Source organism: Stegodyphus dumicola, chromosome 2 (assembly GCF_044657685.1).
Source record: "Stegodyphus dumicola isolate Sdum_Otavi_A_Nest chromosome 2, ASM4465768v1".
Taxonomy (NCBI): domain Eukaryota; kingdom Metazoa; phylum Arthropoda; class Arachnida; order Araneae; family Eresidae; genus Stegodyphus; species Stegodyphus dumicola.
The window spans coordinates 201,941,232-201,961,267 of NC_140769.1; the positions used below are offsets into that span (position 1 = coordinate 201,941,232).

General features: G+C 32.1%; 1 protein-coding gene across 1 annotated transcript in view; it reads left to right on the forward strand.

The window, feature by feature from the left end:
• The window catches only part of LOC118201074 (RNA-binding protein Musashi homolog Rbp6-like), a 560,394-nt gene that overhangs the window by 19,156 nt on the left and 521,202 nt on the right, over positions 1 to 20,036 (forward strand). The gene's annotated exons all lie outside the window — the stretch shown is intronic.

The following is a 20,036-nucleotide window of genomic DNA, read 5'->3' on the forward strand; positions in this document are numbered from 1 at the left end:
TCACATCCGAAAAGGCAAAAATACATAAGACCTCAAAATATAATTATTAAAAAAAGAAAAAATATAGAAAAAAATATAAAGAAAACAATCTGAGTTTCAGATTTTATACTACTCCCAAAGCGGCCTTTTTAACATTTTGTGTGTTACCTTTATTTATAAAATATCATGTTCTTCGCACGTAAACCATAAAATTCAATTCAACAGCAATATCACAAAAAATATTATATCAAACTAAGGAATAAACGTGGTTTGTCATGAAGACCATGTTGTTCAAGTTTTTTTATTTTTATTCACAACATGTCTCATATATAAGCATATTAGACTGAAATATAATCCAAGTATAATTAGTCAGGTAACGGGAGAAAAAGAATAAACTAACCTAGTAAGCAAAACGTATCCTAGTAATTAAAGCAAAAAATATCCGTTACATTCCGAATTCTAAATATTTGCTTACCTAAACATTTATCGCAGGGTTGCCTGGAAAACGATATTAGACAATCGCCAGAGATCAGATTATCATTTTATTTTCAACAATTTCAAAAGTGAATCGAAGAAAAATGCCAAAACGAAATTAATAGCCCTTCTGGGCAGATAACGGCTTTGGGATAACGCAAAACAAGCAATTTGGCCAGCGGACAAGATGGCAGATTTTTCGGTGCACAAAACTAAAAGTTTCCTTTTGGTTTTACTTGGCAAAAAAAAACTGAAGATGCAAAAAGACTTAATTCACTATTCCGCTTGATTCAAACATTTTTAAAGCAAAAAATGCACAATTTACCAACATATAAGAAGAAAAAAAAACTGACGTTCAGATGAAACGTTCAGATGAAAAACAGTCCATTTAAATAATTTCTGCAATCAGTTTTGGGCAAAATAGTCCTTTATTCTGTCCTTACATACAGATGTCACACAAAAAGGTAGTTGAACTTCATTTGATAACGGTCAAAATGGATATTTTCGTTGAAGTATGACACACGCAAGTTTTCTTGATTGCAATACTTCCTTTACTTCGTACAAAGAAATAAAAAATGTTTTTGAAATTACGAAGATCTGTGAAATATATAGTGTATCCTTATGGGCGCATTTTAATGTGCTATGTTTATCACTTAAGCCATCTCTTGAGAAATAATAATGCTTCTCATATTTTTGACCCTCTCGGTTTTCAAACGGTAAGATTAGTAGAAAAAGGGGAGAATATGCAAGTAAATAAGGTATAACGTTTTACATCAATATATCTATTAACTTCACTTTTATGCTTATCTTTTTACAATAAATTTCAAACCATAGTTATTGTTTTGAAATATGCAATTTATTGCCGTTCTCTTGATAAAATTAACTGACCAACCGATTCTATTTTTGTAAAATTTTTCTCACGAAAGAATTGCCTTAATCGGACTCTGTTTAAAGATTTCTCTGGATGCATGACGTTCAATTTAAATTTTGACATATTCAGGGTTCTGATTGGAAGCAATTTCCGAATTGTTAATTACATTTAGTGCAAGTCCTGTAATATGACAACGCATGTAGGCTTAGCCCAGTTTACAAAGAGACATCATGAGATTGTGTATATAGCGGACAAGTAAAAATATCAGAGCGTATTTCGCGTTGGGCGATAAAATATGAAACTGTATTCGAGCCATTTATTTTGCCACCTGAATATGTCGACCATTACGCTACAAAAGGAAATGGGAGAAAATGTCTTCAATTTTCTATGTATTTATCCTCATCGAAAGACGATTGAAAGATGGAAGAGGTACTGTCAAATATAGTTGTCGACAAATTATCATGCATAAGTTTTTAGGGCAATCGCCATTGTTAAATCGTCATTTTTTTAAAACAAGAAAATCTTAAAAAAAGTTACCTGTGCTCTAATCTATCTTAATATCTACAAGAACTAAATCCGAGTCTACAATTTTGCTACATGATTGTGGGGATCAGTTTACTGCAAAAGTGCATAGAAGGAAAATATATTTCTCTACATTATTAAAAGCTACAAAAGATGTAGTTAGTGCTCATAACAAGAACGAAAATATATGGTTTCCCTGCAAAAGACATAAAAAAGTATTGGTATGGAGAACTGGCGTTTAAACGGTACAGAGTGCACAAAGTAAGTAAGAGAGGTAAACTAAAATAAGTAAAATACAGTGCTAGTATATTCTGATAATGTAGAAACTAATGTACATTTGTAAAATTGTATCTGAATAGCAATAAATGTTCCCAATACCACTTCTTACGTATTATTCGTTCTGGTAATCATTCCTTCTCACGATAAATTACGATATAATAGAACAGCATTCCGCTTTTAAAAGTCTCTCGGAAAATTAGTTCGGCTCAGAATTTGATGCAAACTTAAATTAAGCTCCAGTGTTAGAATCTCAGTGTATTTTAATTCCAATTGACCGTACAAATTAAAGTTGCATTTATACATATCATTAATATGTATACTAGTCCTATATGTATTGTTTATGGATATACAAGTAGGAACTTTAACTGAGTAAAATTTCCATTCCTTTGAAATCTGAAATTTTCAATATTTTCTAAGATCTTATAACATATAAAGGTCTCTAGTTAGTCTCTAGCTATTGAGCTAAAACTATTTATCATGTATCCCAACGGCTTAACTTTAGAAGTTAATTCTAATTAGAGTAAAGTATTAGAATTAATGGAACTGTTAGAACGGTTTAAGTTTAGAAGTTAATTCATTCCTTCTCAATAAAATTTTCCAACTGAAAAACTGGTTTTCAAAAATAAATAATCACTTTTTTAATTCTAACAAATATTTTAAGTCAAATTTAAAAAAAAAAATGAGTGATTTTCTAAAATTCTCCAAAACATCAGAACTAACAGTAAATATTTGATATAAACTTCATTAAAAGATTTTCTCCTACTCTACCTCATGGAGTAAAATTTTGAGAGTTTTAGCTTGTTCATAAAATGAAGATACGTGCAAAGAATAATTTCAACTTCAGAATATAAGGTATTTCTCCCACTTCCCTAGCGTGCCTTCGTGGTGTAACGGTAGCACGCTGGGCCGGTATTCCAGAGGTCCGTGGTTCGATTGCGAAGGCTGTTGCATATTTTTCATCTTTTCTGCTTCCAATTAACCTAATGACTCTACAAGAAAAATATAAATCAAATTTTGATAAAACCTGGCTTTTCCACATTGCGTTATCATTCACAATGAGTGTATCTGCAGATTAACTAAAGGGATAAAAACCTGAACCGGAAGATAAAAACTACATAATTCAATCTCTTCTAAAGCATAAAATGCACAAATTACCATTGTATAAGAATAAAAAAAAACTAAGCTCTCTGAGCCATATTAGTGCAGCCGATTGCAAAGAAAAGGTAGGTGTACAACTACATGTTCTAGAAGTTCCATACACAAAATTTTAACGTTCTACGGCTCTCCGTTCTTGAGTTGTTGCGAGATACATACGTACGTACGTGCGCAGGTACAGATGTCAAGAAACATAAATCTCATGTGAATACATTTTAAATTCATTTTACAATCCCCTCTGGGAAAATTAGTCCTTTATTCTATCCGTACGTACAGATATCAGGCAAAACATTGTTCAAATGGTTTCGAGAGCGATTGAAATGGATATTTTCTTTAAAATATGATACCCGAAATTTTCTGCGATCACAATTCTTAATTTACTTGGTAGAAGGAACTAAAAATAACTAAATCAATAAACTTTTTATCATTCTTGTGTCATCGAGGGCATCATTATCACCAACGAAGCATTTTATCATTGTCATCAATGACGGCGAAGAAAATCTGTATAATGTGTGAACATTTCAAACATTTTAACAGGTGCACTTTCAGATGTTGAAAATTTAAAGACGTGAAATAGTAAACAAAACTTGAGAGATTTTCCCAAATTCTGAAAACAATTACGTTAAAATTTCATATAATTTAATATGAAAAATACGGTAAAACTTCATATAATTTAATATGAATTTGTTTTCGCATTCTGTCATGTCGTAAGCTCTAGGCATAAACTTCTGAAAGTTTTTGTTGGTTCATTAAGCAAAGATATGTGCGAAAGATGGTTTCAACATTAAAAAAAATCTAAATCGGATTTTGAAAAACAAAACCGCTTTACCAGATCGTATTATCATCCACAAAGAGTGCGTGTGCAAAATTTGAGTTCCGTAGCTTATCAGAAGGTAATTTAAAAACGGGTGACAAACGCAAATTTTTGATCATAGCGACAAACACCATGAATGATCTAAATAAAAGTGTTAGAATAAATTTGCGTCACTTGTGCATAATGAAACTTGGCAACGTCGAAAACGAACGAGCGCCAAACGATATATTGATGAAAGAGGATTCTACCTTTGGGTTTAGATGCAGAAGTTTTAAAAAGATTTTCTACTTTCATTGTATTTGTGCTTCATTCCTTTTCAGCATGTTATCTTCTTATGGAATATACTCCTGATAATATTGCATAGTCGGTCAGCTTGAAGCTATTTAAACTTATAAATGAACCTATTGTAAGTTCTTTACTTCAACACTTCGATTTATATGTTTGTAGAGACTGTTAACTTTGATTTGTATTTTGTTTGTGTTCTATCGGACTTCAAACTCTCTAACTTGTTAAATAAAGATTTCACAGTTATTCTAACTTATGATTCTTTAATAAATCTGTGCTAAATAGAGGATAGTGTGTTGAAACGCCTTAAATATTTTAAATTCATGACATATCAAAAAGTTTATAAAAATAATGACAAAGTAAGTATTCTAACTATCCGTCCATGAAGCAGTAACTAGCTGCTAAGTTGCAAGTATTGACTGGATTACAATTCTAACAAACGGTATTCAGATTTACAATACCATTTTGTTGTGTCGAAAAAAACCAGCTGGCTTTCTGCATGCAGAGAACGGCTAAAGTCGTCATTCAAACCTTCTTTCCTTGACGAGTCTGAACAGCAAGAGTTTACTCAGAATGCCGATTAAAATTGCATTCTGGTTTTAATTTACATCGCTTGCAGTGCAATGAGCGAATATGGCGAAGAAATAAAAGAAAGAGATTAAAAGATTAAGGAGAGAGTTAATTGTTAACAAAACTTGAATCATAAATTTCATAAACTGATATTAAAATTTTTCACTCCACTAAATGTGTATAATTTAAGTAGGTATATAAAAATGAATGAAATAATATAATGAGAAGTAAAGAATAAAAAATAATTCAACTTGAAATAAAATACAAAAAGAAAATAATGACGATTAAAATTTAATAATTATCCTCTTTTCTGTGACGGGTTTAGATGATGAAAATCGTTCGCTGCTATAATTGGAATCCAAATAAACACAACCAGCTGTTAGCACCTCATTTTTAATTTTGGTTGCTTCATTATCGTTCTGTAATATCGGAACTAATTTAGCCTAAGGAAATATTTTAATATGCTCTTAATGGGCTTAATACTATGCGAGAAGCTTTTAGAATTACTTTGCAAATGAAGCGTAATAAAATAGAGTTCCAGAATAAATAAAATTCGTGAACGTATTAATTCGCTATCAATATTAATAACCAGTATATTATTAGAAAGTTCATTTGATACTTAATTTAATTAGATTAAATAAAAAGATTTGAGATGAATATGCTGAATTTTATATCATGCTTAACGTTCATAAGACAGACTTAAGCAAAATCTTATAATAATAAAATAATAAGTAAACTTTTATATTTCTATTTTATTTTCTATTTTAAATAAACTTTTATATATACTTCTAAAATAAACTTTTATTATTTTTGAATCATGGATGTTAGGATAGATTGAGTAAGCAATGACGTCAGAAAATTCAAGCCAAGGAAATATTAGCAACGTGAACGAAAGTCATCATAGCTGCCATAGAACGTACGGGTAAGACTATGAAACATATTGTTAAATAAAATTACACTGAATGTGAACAGCAAATATCGACGTAAGCAGGCTCAGGAAAGTGTTTTTAGGCATAATTAGCATAAAATACCTTTGAAACTTTTAATGATCTTCCAGGTTTTGCCATGTATATGTTACGGTGAAATACCAATATTTGGAGAATATCAATATTTGGAGACTTTCACCGGTGAATGTCAACATTCACATAGTCTCTTGGCGTGTGTCCGAAATATTTTCCAAATACTCTTATTTCTGACTTACACCGGTCAATGTCGACATTCACCATGTACTAATGGTGAATGTTGAACATATAACAATATTATAGTTTCTTCTCCGTAATTCAGTCGCGAATAAACGCACTTGAAACTTGAAATAAGAACTTAAGAACATGAGAACCGAAAACACACAATACATTCAAAATGAGAAAGAAAATAATAGAAGTTAAAAACTTACTTAATTATACAGTACGTTCTAAATGAGAAAATAAAATAACAGTAATAAAAAACTTACTAAATTATGTGATTCAAATCTTATTTATTGGAACAACTTAAAATATTATGGCACTTTATGACCTCTCTTTTCGACTTTCAGCAGAGCATATCTGTGATTGTCGACATACACCGGTGAGGGTCCGAATACACAAGAATGTAGTGAAATATTCGGTCTTTCACCGACGTATTGGGTGAATGTTGATATTCTCCGGTGAAAGTCGACATTCTCCAAATTCGGTCTTTCACGGTAACATATACATTTTTGTTATAATTACCATCTACCCAATTTCATGTACCTAGATTTTAATAAATTTGAAAACGTTATTTGCAGTCCTTGTGATTGCTGCATATACTAAGTAGAAAATGTTTTATGTTAAGTATTAAAATTTATAAACGTTCAGTGATGTTAGTTAACACGCAAACAACGCCGATTAGAATGCAAACAAAGTCCGTTTATGACAGCGGCCATGATAAGACATGACGTCATATCGTGACGTTTCACGTCTTCCTTTTCATTGCAAGGGACATACGGAGGAAGCTTACTGCATCAATTCTAATCTCCATGGTTTGAATCTCTTTTTATAATATTGCTAGGCATAAGCGGTTTCAGATATCACACGCTTAAAACTGTATACATAAAACTGCATACAGATGAAGCTGCATCGAAATAATGTACCTAGCAAATAATAGTTCTCGTTTTACCAAGGCCCATAATTTAGATTTACATTGATTTAAAAATTAAGCGGAAATGATAAAAGCATCCTAACAATTTTAAAATAAGAAGAGTAGAATAAAGTTTATTTCTTTAATGAAAGCAGAAATGTCAAAGGACAATTTTTTTCCTAAAACATTTTTTGAGATCTCTTTGAATTGACAGTTCAAATGACCCCCATTTGAGCTCATTCATCAGCATATGATACTTAACCGTGCCTTTCATCAGTGGGTGATACCTAGCCAGGCGCAATTGTCTCTTTAAATTCGTATCTAGAGGCATTGTTCAGCATCATCTTGGCAATGGCATTGCATAAAGCAAAGTTCGCCTTTGATATACTTAAAAAATCAAGTTATTAATTAGGTCACTGATATACTTAACAATAATTATTAGGTCATTGATATGCTTAACAATAATTATTAGGTCATTGATATGCTTAACAATCAAGTTATTAATTAGAACCTTTTGTTAATTTAATATTAAAATAAATATCTGAATCTAATTCCTAAAATCTTATAACAAAAAGGTTATATATATATATATATATATATATATTTTTAAATAAAGTACGTAATTAAAGGCTAAAAGATAAATCTTAACCAAAGATATATTTTTGATGTGTGGAATGCATTTCCTGTTTTATATTTTATTGGGCAGTCATTTTACGCTGATTCGATTTAGGACGCTAATGTAAATAAAGCAATACACCACCGTGAAATGTGGACCAATTGTATTTTCAAAAATGCCTATCTGCACGTAATCCTAAAAATTAAAAAGGTATATTTGATCTGCAAGAAATGCAAAACTCTTCAAGATCAGAATTTTAAATTTACAGAACCATTACACGGAAAGACGTTGAAACCTTTGGAAACAATAAGCGCCATATGCATAACAAGCAAATATAGTAATTGTGCAATAGGTAGATGTAAATTAGATATGGAGTAATTTTCATTTACATATACATACGCAGGTACGATCATATGTACATACTTTGTACCCCCTTTGTATTTTGTACTTTATTTATTACTTACACAATATTGTTGTTTAATGCATATCGTCGGATCATTCCAAAACAGTCAATCTGCAAAATCGCTGTCTTGAGAAAAACAAGTTTAAAGGTTTCACATGCCTTTAGTTTTGAAATTAATGCAATTATGGTTTGGTTTAGTTACTTAAGGTAAAGCCTCGAGAGCTGTCTGTTTAAGGGAAGGATTGCCTTTGTGAAGGATTTTCTAACAGAAACTGGCTCATATACATGTTACACATGGAGAAAACCACGAAACGCCCATACATCCCAGCCCATTCGCAGGATTACAACCTCGGACCGAACTACCAGAGTTCAGCGACTTTACCGCTCGGCCGCTTATTGGAATTATGAATTACATCGAACAATTCTTATACAATACATATTTACGTTGCATCTTTCTGTTGTATAGCAGTGCAAATAGGATATGGAGAGATAGCCTAGAAAAAGCGTATAAGTGAAAACAACGCAAAATGCAGATTTATATTTTTGGCATGATATTGAAGATATTCACTGACATGAGGCTAGACGCTTCGAAAGATAGTCATTGCATAAATTTAACCTTTTTCAAATACAGTAAAATTTAAGTAAAATTTAATAATAATAAAAATAATTACATAATTAAGTAGTTAAATAATAAAATAATTACATAGTTAAGTAAAATTGGCTGAGAATAAGCGAGATGAAAAGTGTACATTTTCCAGTATCATCAACTGTTTGTTTTTAAATCTTGGGATGAACAATATTTAAAACAAGTACTTCAGTATAAATTAATATATAAAGAATAACGTTTTTTGTTTTGTTATGTGTCATAAAAATATGGATTGTAGAATAAATGTAACGTTCAGTAAAGGAAACAATTACCAGATGTATGCATAGTTTACTACCTATCATCATGTTAAAGAAATTGAGAAAGTACACGTACGAAAATACACGTACATAAGAAAGTACGCATACGTACTTTCTGATACCTAGGAATAAACCATGAATTAATACAATAAGTTTTCAAAGACTTCCAGTCTTACAAAGGACATTCTAGGACGAATTATGTCTTTTATTACGATTTAATTCTTGAATTTATTGAATTAGTAATCCGAGCTATTTTTTTCGTATTAAATGGAAGGGACTAAAAATACAAAACACCGCATAGTATTCAGGCGCATAGCGCGCATTTTTAAACCAGAATATAAGATTGAAATTCATAGATGTGGCATTATACGTCGGACATAAAAATGATAGATTTAAAAGTAAGGAAAATATGAGCATACAAAAGCTAGATTTCTACATGTACCTAAATACTGTTTGTTTAAAAGAAATGACATTCCTTCTGAACTTAAAAATTTCCTAATCTGATAAGATGAAAACTTCGTTATAGTCTTGTTCCGTTATATCTTCAGACACATCACCGAATTCTGTTTCATCTTCACCATCACTGTTACTCTGATCCATAAATAAAGAGTCATCTTCCTTTCTATCTACATTGTGAGGTATACTACATGTTAATGACTTTTGAATTATATCAGGTTTAGTTTCATTCCATGCTTTTATATCCACTCAAGCACTATTTCTAGACTGGCGTGATGCATTTGGCATCTTTTTCTTTCCTTGCCTTCGATGTTCGCTTCAAAACCACGGCTTCATATCACTGCAGGAAGAGAAAACATCTAGCTGGAGAATTTCGCGAATTCATTTGGGTCTGAAATGCATTTTTACCTCAAATAATGTCCTCCTTTTGTTGGAAACCTAGAACAACATTCTTGTGCACAACTGCATGGAATACAAGGGATTTTTTGCAGAATTATTCACTTCTTCAAACATTTCCCTAACACATATTGTTCCCTTTATCGCTTTGCCAATTAAGTATACTATTGTTCGAATGCCTAGGAAAAAACTTCTAATGAATGACAAAAGGAAAGAGCATTGCACAATGTATCTTTCAGCTTTTTTCGTAATGAAAAGGGTGCGCGTTATACGGCGAATATACCTAAAAAAATGGAGTTAGAAGTTAAAGGAGCGAATTATATACCGGTGCGCACGGTATATATACGGTCATTCTTTTGTGAGGAAAATATCTCCTCAAAATAAGAATTTTAGTACGAGTGAAAAAATGCTTTTCTTTCTTTTCATCCTTTGAGGAAATACTTAATTTTTGTTTATGTGAAATGATGAAGAAAACTATATTTTTCATTTCATTGCTTAATTTTCCTAATTTTAACTGTTTTCAATTACAAATGTAAACAGACAAATAGAAATATCCCAAATTTTAGGAATTAACAAACTTGATAAATTTTGAATAATTTCAAAAATATTATTAACTTTTAAGACCTCCTCTTTACCCTCCTCCTTTTTTCATAAGTCATAGATTGTATTATATTATGAATTATATTATATACCAATCCTAATTCTAGTCTTATTAAATGTAAGAAAAATATCTGTGTAAATTATATTATTTCAGATTTTATTTTATCTTTTTTTCATATATCAAATAAAAATCTTATTTCATATGTGTGTATATATATTACTAAAATTGTGGTAACTTGTAGAGATATTTCACTTTTTGTAGTATAGGGCTACTACAAATGACTTATCTGATTTCAAATTTTTTTCACAACATTACGCATACAATAAGTGACATATAAAAAGAGCCGGAAACTCGCCAAGCTTTCATTACATACTCCATATGTTCTACGTGTATCTTGTTGATCACACGATCGATATACATCCGAACGCCAATTGAGTTCAAGCTCTAATGTTTTTGAATTACCCTGTTAACGGTTATCATAATATCGTTGATATATTCCCTGAGTTGTAGCAGTATTGTTTGTAGGTATAGTACGAAATCAAGGAATCACATGGTATCCGGTGCAAAGAAATCAGATGGTATCAGGGTGTAAGGAAATCTGCAAACTCAGTCTTACAGATTTCTTTGCTCCTGATGAAGAGAGACCAGAGACCTGTACTTGTTTGCCCTCGAAATAGATTGAGATTGTGACTTAAATCTATTCCAAACTCAAAGTTGTTGTGTTACTAATTTTATTTTTCACTTAGCCTGTTTCTCTTGTAATTTCAATTGCCCCCAATAACAAAATATTTTATCTTTTTCAAAGGCAACCAGAGAAGTTAAAAAATTATTTCCATGAAACGTTGAAAAGTATATACTTTTATTTTTATTAATGTTCTTGTTATTTTTCAGTTTCAAAACATTTACAGCTATAGTTAAAAAAGATAACTTTTATTGATTATTTTTTTAATTGTTAAAATAACTACTGTTTAACGCTTTTAATTCATGGCTAATACGTATTATTTGGATCCTAGTGATATACTTTATTGATTTTGTAAGCATATTCACTGCTCACTGGATTATGTTAGTGTCATAATGCTTTCTCCTGGATTGTCCTCAAAATGTAATGGATAAAAAATAGAAGCATCAAAGAAAGAGAAGCTTTCTTTATTACAAACACTTTAATATCTGTATTAATGTTTAGATATGAAAACTTTTCATTTAAGGATTGCACTAATTCTGTGTGCCATGGCGTCGACTATAACCTGTTATTTAAAAAAAAAATAGGCGCATCAATGTCGAAGCTACCCTCCTCTTTTTTACGACTGTAATCTGTGCCATAATTAACCCAGACAGAACGTTAGGTAATTTGAGCAAATTAAAGGATTCGGCCTTTTTTCTGCAACAGTCATTGCCATAGTTATGAATCATGGTTAGGGGAAAAGAATTGGCCTTGAAATGCCTATCCTAAAATAATGTTTGGCATCTTTCAACAAAAAAAGAATGGTATTCATCTTGCACAATTATCCTTCAGATATGAATGGTTATCGTGTTTATCTTTTAGTTTATACCACATATGCTCAACTAGATTTAGGAACGATGACTGAGAGGCCTATGGCAAAACATCAATCTTATTTCGTTCGAGCAACGTTTTCCATCAGATGATGAGAGATTCGGATTAGCATCTTATTGATGGCACTATTTCAGTGGCATGCTGCCTTGGACTTTGTTAATACACCTTTCATTCACTGGTGAGCGTCAAATTATTCTGTCATTTGTCTTAAGTCTAGTTTCACGAAAATTAGTTCTTGATTTTTAATGAAGAGCTCTTTTCTCTCTTGAAGTTAATTTTTGAAGGTCTACCCATTCATTCAGGTACATGCTTTGCGCGTACTGCTGTAGAAACCTTTCTTTGGGAACATCTAACCAGTTTGGCAATTTTTCTGATTGATAAGCCATTGCGGCGCATTGTTAAAATAATTTTCAATTTCTAGCTGTTGCGGTGTTACCTCTGCCAATTTTTGCTTTATAATTCATGTAAGAAAAGTAATTATTTAGTAAGAAATTTCAAATTTGAACAAAAGAATGACTTCTGTTATTCATAATTTATTTTCTAAAGGAGGGTAAATAATATTTGCAAAGAGTTTTTGAAATGTAATTTTGGAACAATTCAGAGACATAAATCATGATACAAAAGCATTTCAATAATCGGTTGTGATACTTAAATAATAATTAATTATATTCCTACGGTCCAAACAATGCACATTTGACACAAGATGCTAAAAAGAAGCCATTCTTAAATTTGACAACAAGTAAATGATGCTTCACCTTTTTGGCCATAGCTGTGTAAAGCATGCGTTTAAACCTAATCTAGAAACATACAGTGTAACTACATTAAAAATCCTATATGCTCTCCTAAATTTCTACCACCGATTTTTATTTGTTATCTATCGCTTGAAATTCATGTCGAAAACAGCGATTAAAAAACATAATCTCTACTCTGACAAGTAATCATAAAAGAACTATCCCAACAGAATCCCGGAGCAGCTTCTATTATTCAGCTTAACGAATGCTACCAAAAATATGTATTCTCTAAAAGTAGCTGTCTTCAAAGAACTATAAAATGAATCTTATTTTGCTCAAAAACATTTTGCTCAAAACAACACATTTTAGATTCTTTTAATGTAAACAAATTCTAGAAATCCTTTGAAGTTACTTTGTATTCCAAAAGAAAGTTTTCGTTTTGATGATTATTATATGTAGCTAAACTAAAACAAATACATTTTTGTTTCTTTTCGCAGTGAAGTAAAAAAAGTAAATATCCGCTTTGATTTTTTTTTAACTTATGAAGCTGGAAGTGTAGTTATGTATAACAGCATGCTTTTAACATTCATCCGAAATTCTGCATTATATGTACGTGAAATATGTAGAAGAAACTTTTTCCTGGAAATACAAATGATCTTAGAGAGCTCGCGACTAAAATTTCGTGTATTATATAAATGATATTGATTCTAATTTAAATTCAGTCTAACCATTTTATAAATTTTGTCACGAAAAATTTACATTGAATCCAAAACTTCGATTTCGTGGCGATTTTCGTTCTTAGATGCGTCTGGTAAATTAATCTTACAGGATAATTTTGGGAAAGCTAGAACTTCAGTCATGTATATGGAAAAATTTGCAGTAAGTCGTATTATTCTATTAAAATAGTTACAGTAACGGGTCACATTACTAAGCTTGTAACTCTGAGTTTTATTCTTAAGAAGCAATATTTGTAACTAGTAGTTGGTGATAATAGCAACGAAGGTGCTGCCGTGCAGACGGTAAAGCTACTGCTGTAACCGAAGGCCCCGGGTTCAAATCCCGAAGAAAGCATGGATATTTATAAATGTATAGTGTCTTTCCGGCATGGGGGGCATCTAAATATATGGCGAGCCGAAAGCGCTTTTGAGTTATCGGTGGTAGGGGAAGTGGGGTGGGAGACCTCAGACCCTCCTCCCCGGGGACTTTATCAAAATTTGCGGCTGAAATGAGCGAAGTTCCACTGTCACCTCTATGGTATTCAAGGCTCTTGCCAACGACAGGCGCAATCTCGCTCTTTTTGCACGATGGAATTCGTGGGCTTGTTCTGATATCGCTGTAAGACAAGTAAGATAAGTTACAACAAATCACACGACACGAAGGTTATAATTAATATCCTAGCCAGAAACCTGCAAATCTAATGTCAAAATGGAATCCTAAATCAGTTTTCATGATTTTTTCTAAAACGATTTCATTGTTAGGATTAATAAACAAATGAGTAATCAAAATAGCAATGATATGCTTATTGACATCATTGAATGTTGGCTAAGCTTTGACCACTTACAGTAGACTTCAAATTCAATTGCCAATTGGTAAATGGCTGATAGGACTTCTATGGCTTCCTTCATGATTAATTTACTATAAGCCAGCTAGTTACCTTTAGAGGTCTCCTGAATCATCAAGTTTTCAATTATAATCGTCAGAAATTTGATGCCGTCCAGTGGAGATTCCGTGAGAAATTATCGTGAATAAACTAGTCTAGACTAGTCTTGTATAGATACACTTTTGTGTCTTTTTCTGCTTAATTTTATATTTTTAATTTTACTACTTATGATGCCTGAAATCAAAGTGTGGTGGACAGAAATTCTGTGACTGAATTTCTTTACTAAAGTTTTAGCTGGAGTTTTGCTTACGGAGAGGGAATGATTCTCGCCGCTTATGACTATCTCTGCTGATCTAAAGTTTGTTAAAAAGGACGTATTCGGAGCTTGTGAGCCTTCCGTTGAAGTACTGAGATTACGTTCAAACGGTAAGTAAATGTTATTACAATTGCTTCCGGAGTCAAGTGTAAGTTTCTATTTGAAACTTTCAAGATAAACTGTTGTCAGATACGCTACCTAACTTTCAGTTTAGTATCACCAGGAATAAATTTTTCGGGAATACTTACGTATTAAAGCAACCACTTTGGCGATTTTTTACGGATAAAAAGGTAAAAGTTATTTATTGGGTGCAAGTTGGTGATTTTCGCGACAATTTTAACAAAGATTCCAAAACTATCGATATTTATCCAAGTTGACAGACATGATCAACATATGAAAAGTCAACATATTTTAGTTGTTAAATAAGGATTTCGTTATACATTAAAAAAATAAAACACTTACATTCGTCTCCAAATCTTTCTGTAATTTTTTGCGGTATTTTTCTTAAGTACGCAGAGGTCTGCTTTCGCTAAAGAAATCAGAGAATTGTAAAGGCTCATCCCGCAAACCTCAGCAATACCAGCTATCTATCAAATGCATCTCTTCATTGTTTTCCCTTGAGATTTTTCGGGAAAATTCTGTAATCCTGCAGACATTTTACCCAAGTTTCTTCTGTTGGCAAACTATGCAAGCGCATATTTCAAAACTAAGGCAAACAAATATCACTATTTGTCCATAACAATCCTTCGAACTTTGAACAACAAAAAGAAAGCATACGAAAATGGCGACGTTTTTTGACTGAAGGATTGTTATAAGAATGTTTGCCAGAGCTTGGCACATTCTGAAAATTTGGCGACTTCTATTAGTGTGTGTGTGTGTGTGTGATTATGGCAAAGCCTCGAGGGCTATCTGCCTAAGAGGAGGTATGCCTTCGTGGAGGACTTTCTAAGGGAAACTGGCTCGTATACACGTTACACATGGGGAAAACCACGAAAACGCCCATTCAGCCAGCCCGTTCGCGGGATTCGAACCTCGGACCGAATTACCAGTGTTCAGCGACTTTACCGCTCGGCCGCTGGTGGGCCCGCGACTTCTATTAAGATGGTTGCGATAATACTTAAGTACCTTATTTTGTACTTTATATTTAAAGTTCGTTATGGATGTTATTTATGGATGTTAAACTGTTTATGGATGTTAAACACAAGTTATGGATGAGTAAACTGTTGTGTCGAATTAAATTTTTAGCTGTAAGATCTTCTTTTTGATCAAGAACTCTATTGCAGTTGTATTTTCAAAATTGTACGAGCGCAAAATTACCTTTAAAGATACCAAAAACTCAATTATAATAAATAATTTGAAGATAAGATATAATTACAGAGGTTAATATTCTTAGTTTCTGCATAAACATGAGCAGAACAATGCCTGACAAGTTGGAAAATGTATTTACCTTATGTGACAAGATTCTTAGACGTAAAAGACGTGAAATGAAATAATTCTGTGCCAAACGCTTAGTTTTTATTTTATCAACTTAACAGTAATAGTTTAGTTACCTGTTCTTTCTGTTAACAATCCTTATATAATATACTGATTTGTTTTCTTGTGTGTTAAAAATTAAATTTTGTGTGAGTAGAATCTTCTGTATGAAGTTACTCGAAAAGAATTTGATTGATTTTTTTCCTTTTTCTTTTATCCCAAAGGGGCGATAGCCCGGAATGGCTCTCTTTCCATTTCACTTTTCATATTGTTGCCACCAAATATTGTCGCCCTGTATCATATTTGAAGAAATTAAATGGTGAAGAATCTCCATGAATATATGTATGTTTCTCACATTGAGAAGGAACAGTGATATCTAGAACAATCAGATTTTAAATAAGTAGTTGTTTACCAGAATATGAGCACTTGGGAAGCCCGACTTTGGAATTTGGTTTCTTGTTCATTTCATATTTTGTAAAACTTTAACGAATTTTGGATTAATAAACTCAATGATTTCAATGCGAGCAATGGCAACACTGTAAGGAAGGAAAAAAAAACATTTTTATCTCCAGTACGCCAGACTATATCTATCGGAAATTCCAAAGATATGCGGTTTTAAAATATTTTTAGCTCAAAGTGACATTAGTCTAAATGCTCTCAAAACGTGTATGTGCGTGTAAATCAAAAAATCCTCCTTTGGACGTTATGTAATATTTGACACCTTTCAGATTTTTTTTGTAAATTATTTTTGAATTTTTGCTTAAACGACCATAAAATACACTTTTTCCTAGGTATGAAGGATAGAGAAAAATTGCAATAATGGTTTCTAATTATTTTTATATGGCTCCAAAACTAAATAAGAAAGTTATTTCAAGGTCTCCGCAAGGGTAAAAAGATTGAGAAATGTTGATTTAGAAAGTTCTCCAAAAAAGCATCCTTCACTTCAGTAAAATATTTCTAATGTGCATTGCTTTACTTAACATACCTAATGAAATATAAACGTTCAATGACAATTAATAATACTTTACCACATAACGTAAATCATTCTTTTTTATAAAGATTTATACGACGTTCAAAGTCTTGTATTAATATTTAAATGCAAATTTAAGTTTCATAGTGACATAAAAAATTTTGCGGCTATTAATAAAACCAATAATAAATAAATAAATATGGATAAACACGAATAATAACGTTTTTATAAACCACTGTCAATGCAAGGCTAAAATGGGCCTTATCTTTGAATTCGATATTAGCACGAAACTCTTCTACGTGTTTTACATGTTAAATATAAATTATTTTATCATTGTTTATGAATTCAGTATTTTGAACTGGCAACAGAAAAATAAAGGATAGACTAGACACTATTTCTGATATTTTAGAATATCAAAAAAAAAAAAAGTTCATTTGAATTCAAAAATAGTAAATATACTGAATGATTTTTGAAAAAAAAACTTTAACATTTTTGTTTTTCATATATGGACAGAAATTTGTTAAATGCTAATCAAAGAACGGAAGGAAGAAGTAGCACTTTTCCGTCATCGAAGCAAAGATTTCGAAATGCGTCATCTTGAAAACAATATGCTTACATCCCATCCGTTTCTAAGATGTCAGAAAAGTAATATATGACTGAATGCCTGAAAGGTAGTTCCACTCTTCTAAATATAACGTGTCTGAGCAAGTTTCTCGTTATTTCAGTATGATAATGCTACTCCTTGAAGCATTTACGTTTTCATTTTGTTTCCGTATTTGACGCTGGATGCATGCGTCTTCTTCTTCTTTTCATTCATTTTTTTTCTTTTCAGAAGCGATATGCGAATGTTCACTTGGAAGAATTCCAGAATGGAAGATTGAAATTTCTTCTTTATCTTCTTCGCATAAGGGTGGATGTATTATTTGTGTGCTCTTAAGTGGATCGTAATGTTGTTCTGAAAGTCTGTTAAAATAAGATGCATACTTCAAGAAAAAAGAGGTGGAAATGGCGTTGCTTGGATGCGAAAGGATTTCGGATGGTAAACAATAACGAACGGGGCTAGTAAAGGAAAAAGAACCATTTTATTTCACGTCAGCATTCTTACGAAAAATAATTGAAAATAATCGCAACCAATAGGCATTCCTTTAAAGGAAAACATTGATAATGGAAACAAATAGAATTTACGTTATTTCTGAAAAGTCTCCCGAAGAATCAAAGGCAACGATTCCTTCAAGACACAAATGAATGTATAGCAAAAGAGAAATGAAAAAATATATAATTTAAAGGCGAAAAGGACTAATACTAAAGAAAGAACGATAGAATGAATAAAGAAAAAAATGAGTGATGGAGCATTCGAATTCTCGAATCTTGGAAACGATCTGAAATTAGACAACTTCAGTCTTCCGGCTATTTTTGTTTCGTTACTAGAACTTATCAATTCTTTACCGAAAAATCCATTAAGCAATTTAACTCAGGTCTTTGGAATAGTTACTTTTATCAATATCCAGTAGGAGCTTTCATTAAAAAAAAAGGAATGTGATTGCTGCAGTTTCATTAAACTCTGGATAACTAGCATACCTCATAGAATGTTTCGACCCTTTGTGCCACAAAAGCCTCGGGATATTAGTGCCACAATGCTTCGGAACTTAAGTGCCACAATTTTTCAGATATCATTCGGGGAAATCTCTTTGAATATTCGAGAAATCACTGCATTGTCTTTTCTCAAAACGTCTTGAAACTAACTCTCGAAATATTTCGTTTTATTTAGTATAAGATTTGGATGTCTCTAGCAATCTCCAGAGTTCTTATAGAAATATTACATTAGAAAGGTAGAAATATTACCTTATTAATTTTCTGTAATGTGCTGGAAGTCAACACATATGCAGTATTGTTAATTTTGCATTAACAATACTGATCTACTATGTTATCTACTATGTTATTTTCACAATAATGCTTAAATGATGTTTACTTTTGTTGTTGTATTGGGAAGAAAATTCACAACCCAGCCAGAATTATTTATGGTATCAGCATAATTCTCGTTTCGTTGCCTCGGAACTGCACATCATAGTACCAGTGTCATACTAATAACATGCAAACATATATTTAAAAACTGCTTCAGTAACACTGTATAAGAATCCTACTGTTAGTATATCATTTTATTGAATTGACATGTAAATTTTTATTTGTTGATACACAGAGTACTTCAGCAAAGCAGTAAAAAACTTTCAGGAGAGATAGAGTACATCCAGACTATGGAAAATCACATAGTAATGCATGATCGAAGAGGTTTTCTTGGTGCGGTAGTGACAACAAGAAAGGAAGAATATGAACAGGTGAGGAAACATGTTTATTATGTTTAGTACAGCAGAAATCGAGAAATAAGAATAAAAATAGACCACGATCATCATCAAAGAAGGTGTTCGAAATTACGACCTTGAACCCTGATGCAGGCCTCATATCTCCGACACATAGAAGATCTGATGTTCTGTAAAATACTGGGCATGTCCCGGACTGCCTCAGCGGCTGCCATGATGCGTGCAACAATTTCCTCAGTACTTCTAACTGGTGTTTCGTACACCAATGTCTTGACGTACCCCCAAAGGAACACGTCAGTGAAAGTGAGGTTGGGTGATCTTGCTGCCAGTGCACCGGCCCACCCCTGCCGATCCAGCCCTTCTGAGGATGCATTTAGAAAGCCTTCTTTGATGACGATCGTCTGTTTTTGTTCTTATTTCTTGGTTTCAGTTGCACTAAGCATAATAAACATATATTCTCACCCTGTTCCTGTCCTTCCTTTCTTGTGTTTTGTGTCGTCATTACCACAGCACGAAAGTGTTTTCGATCATGCATTACTTTAAGTTTTTCCATCGTCTAGGTGTAGTCTATCTCTCCTAAAAGTTAGTAACCGATCTGCTAAAACACCCCTTTATATATTTAACTACCAACGCTACTATGTTAGTTTTGATCTTTAGTTAA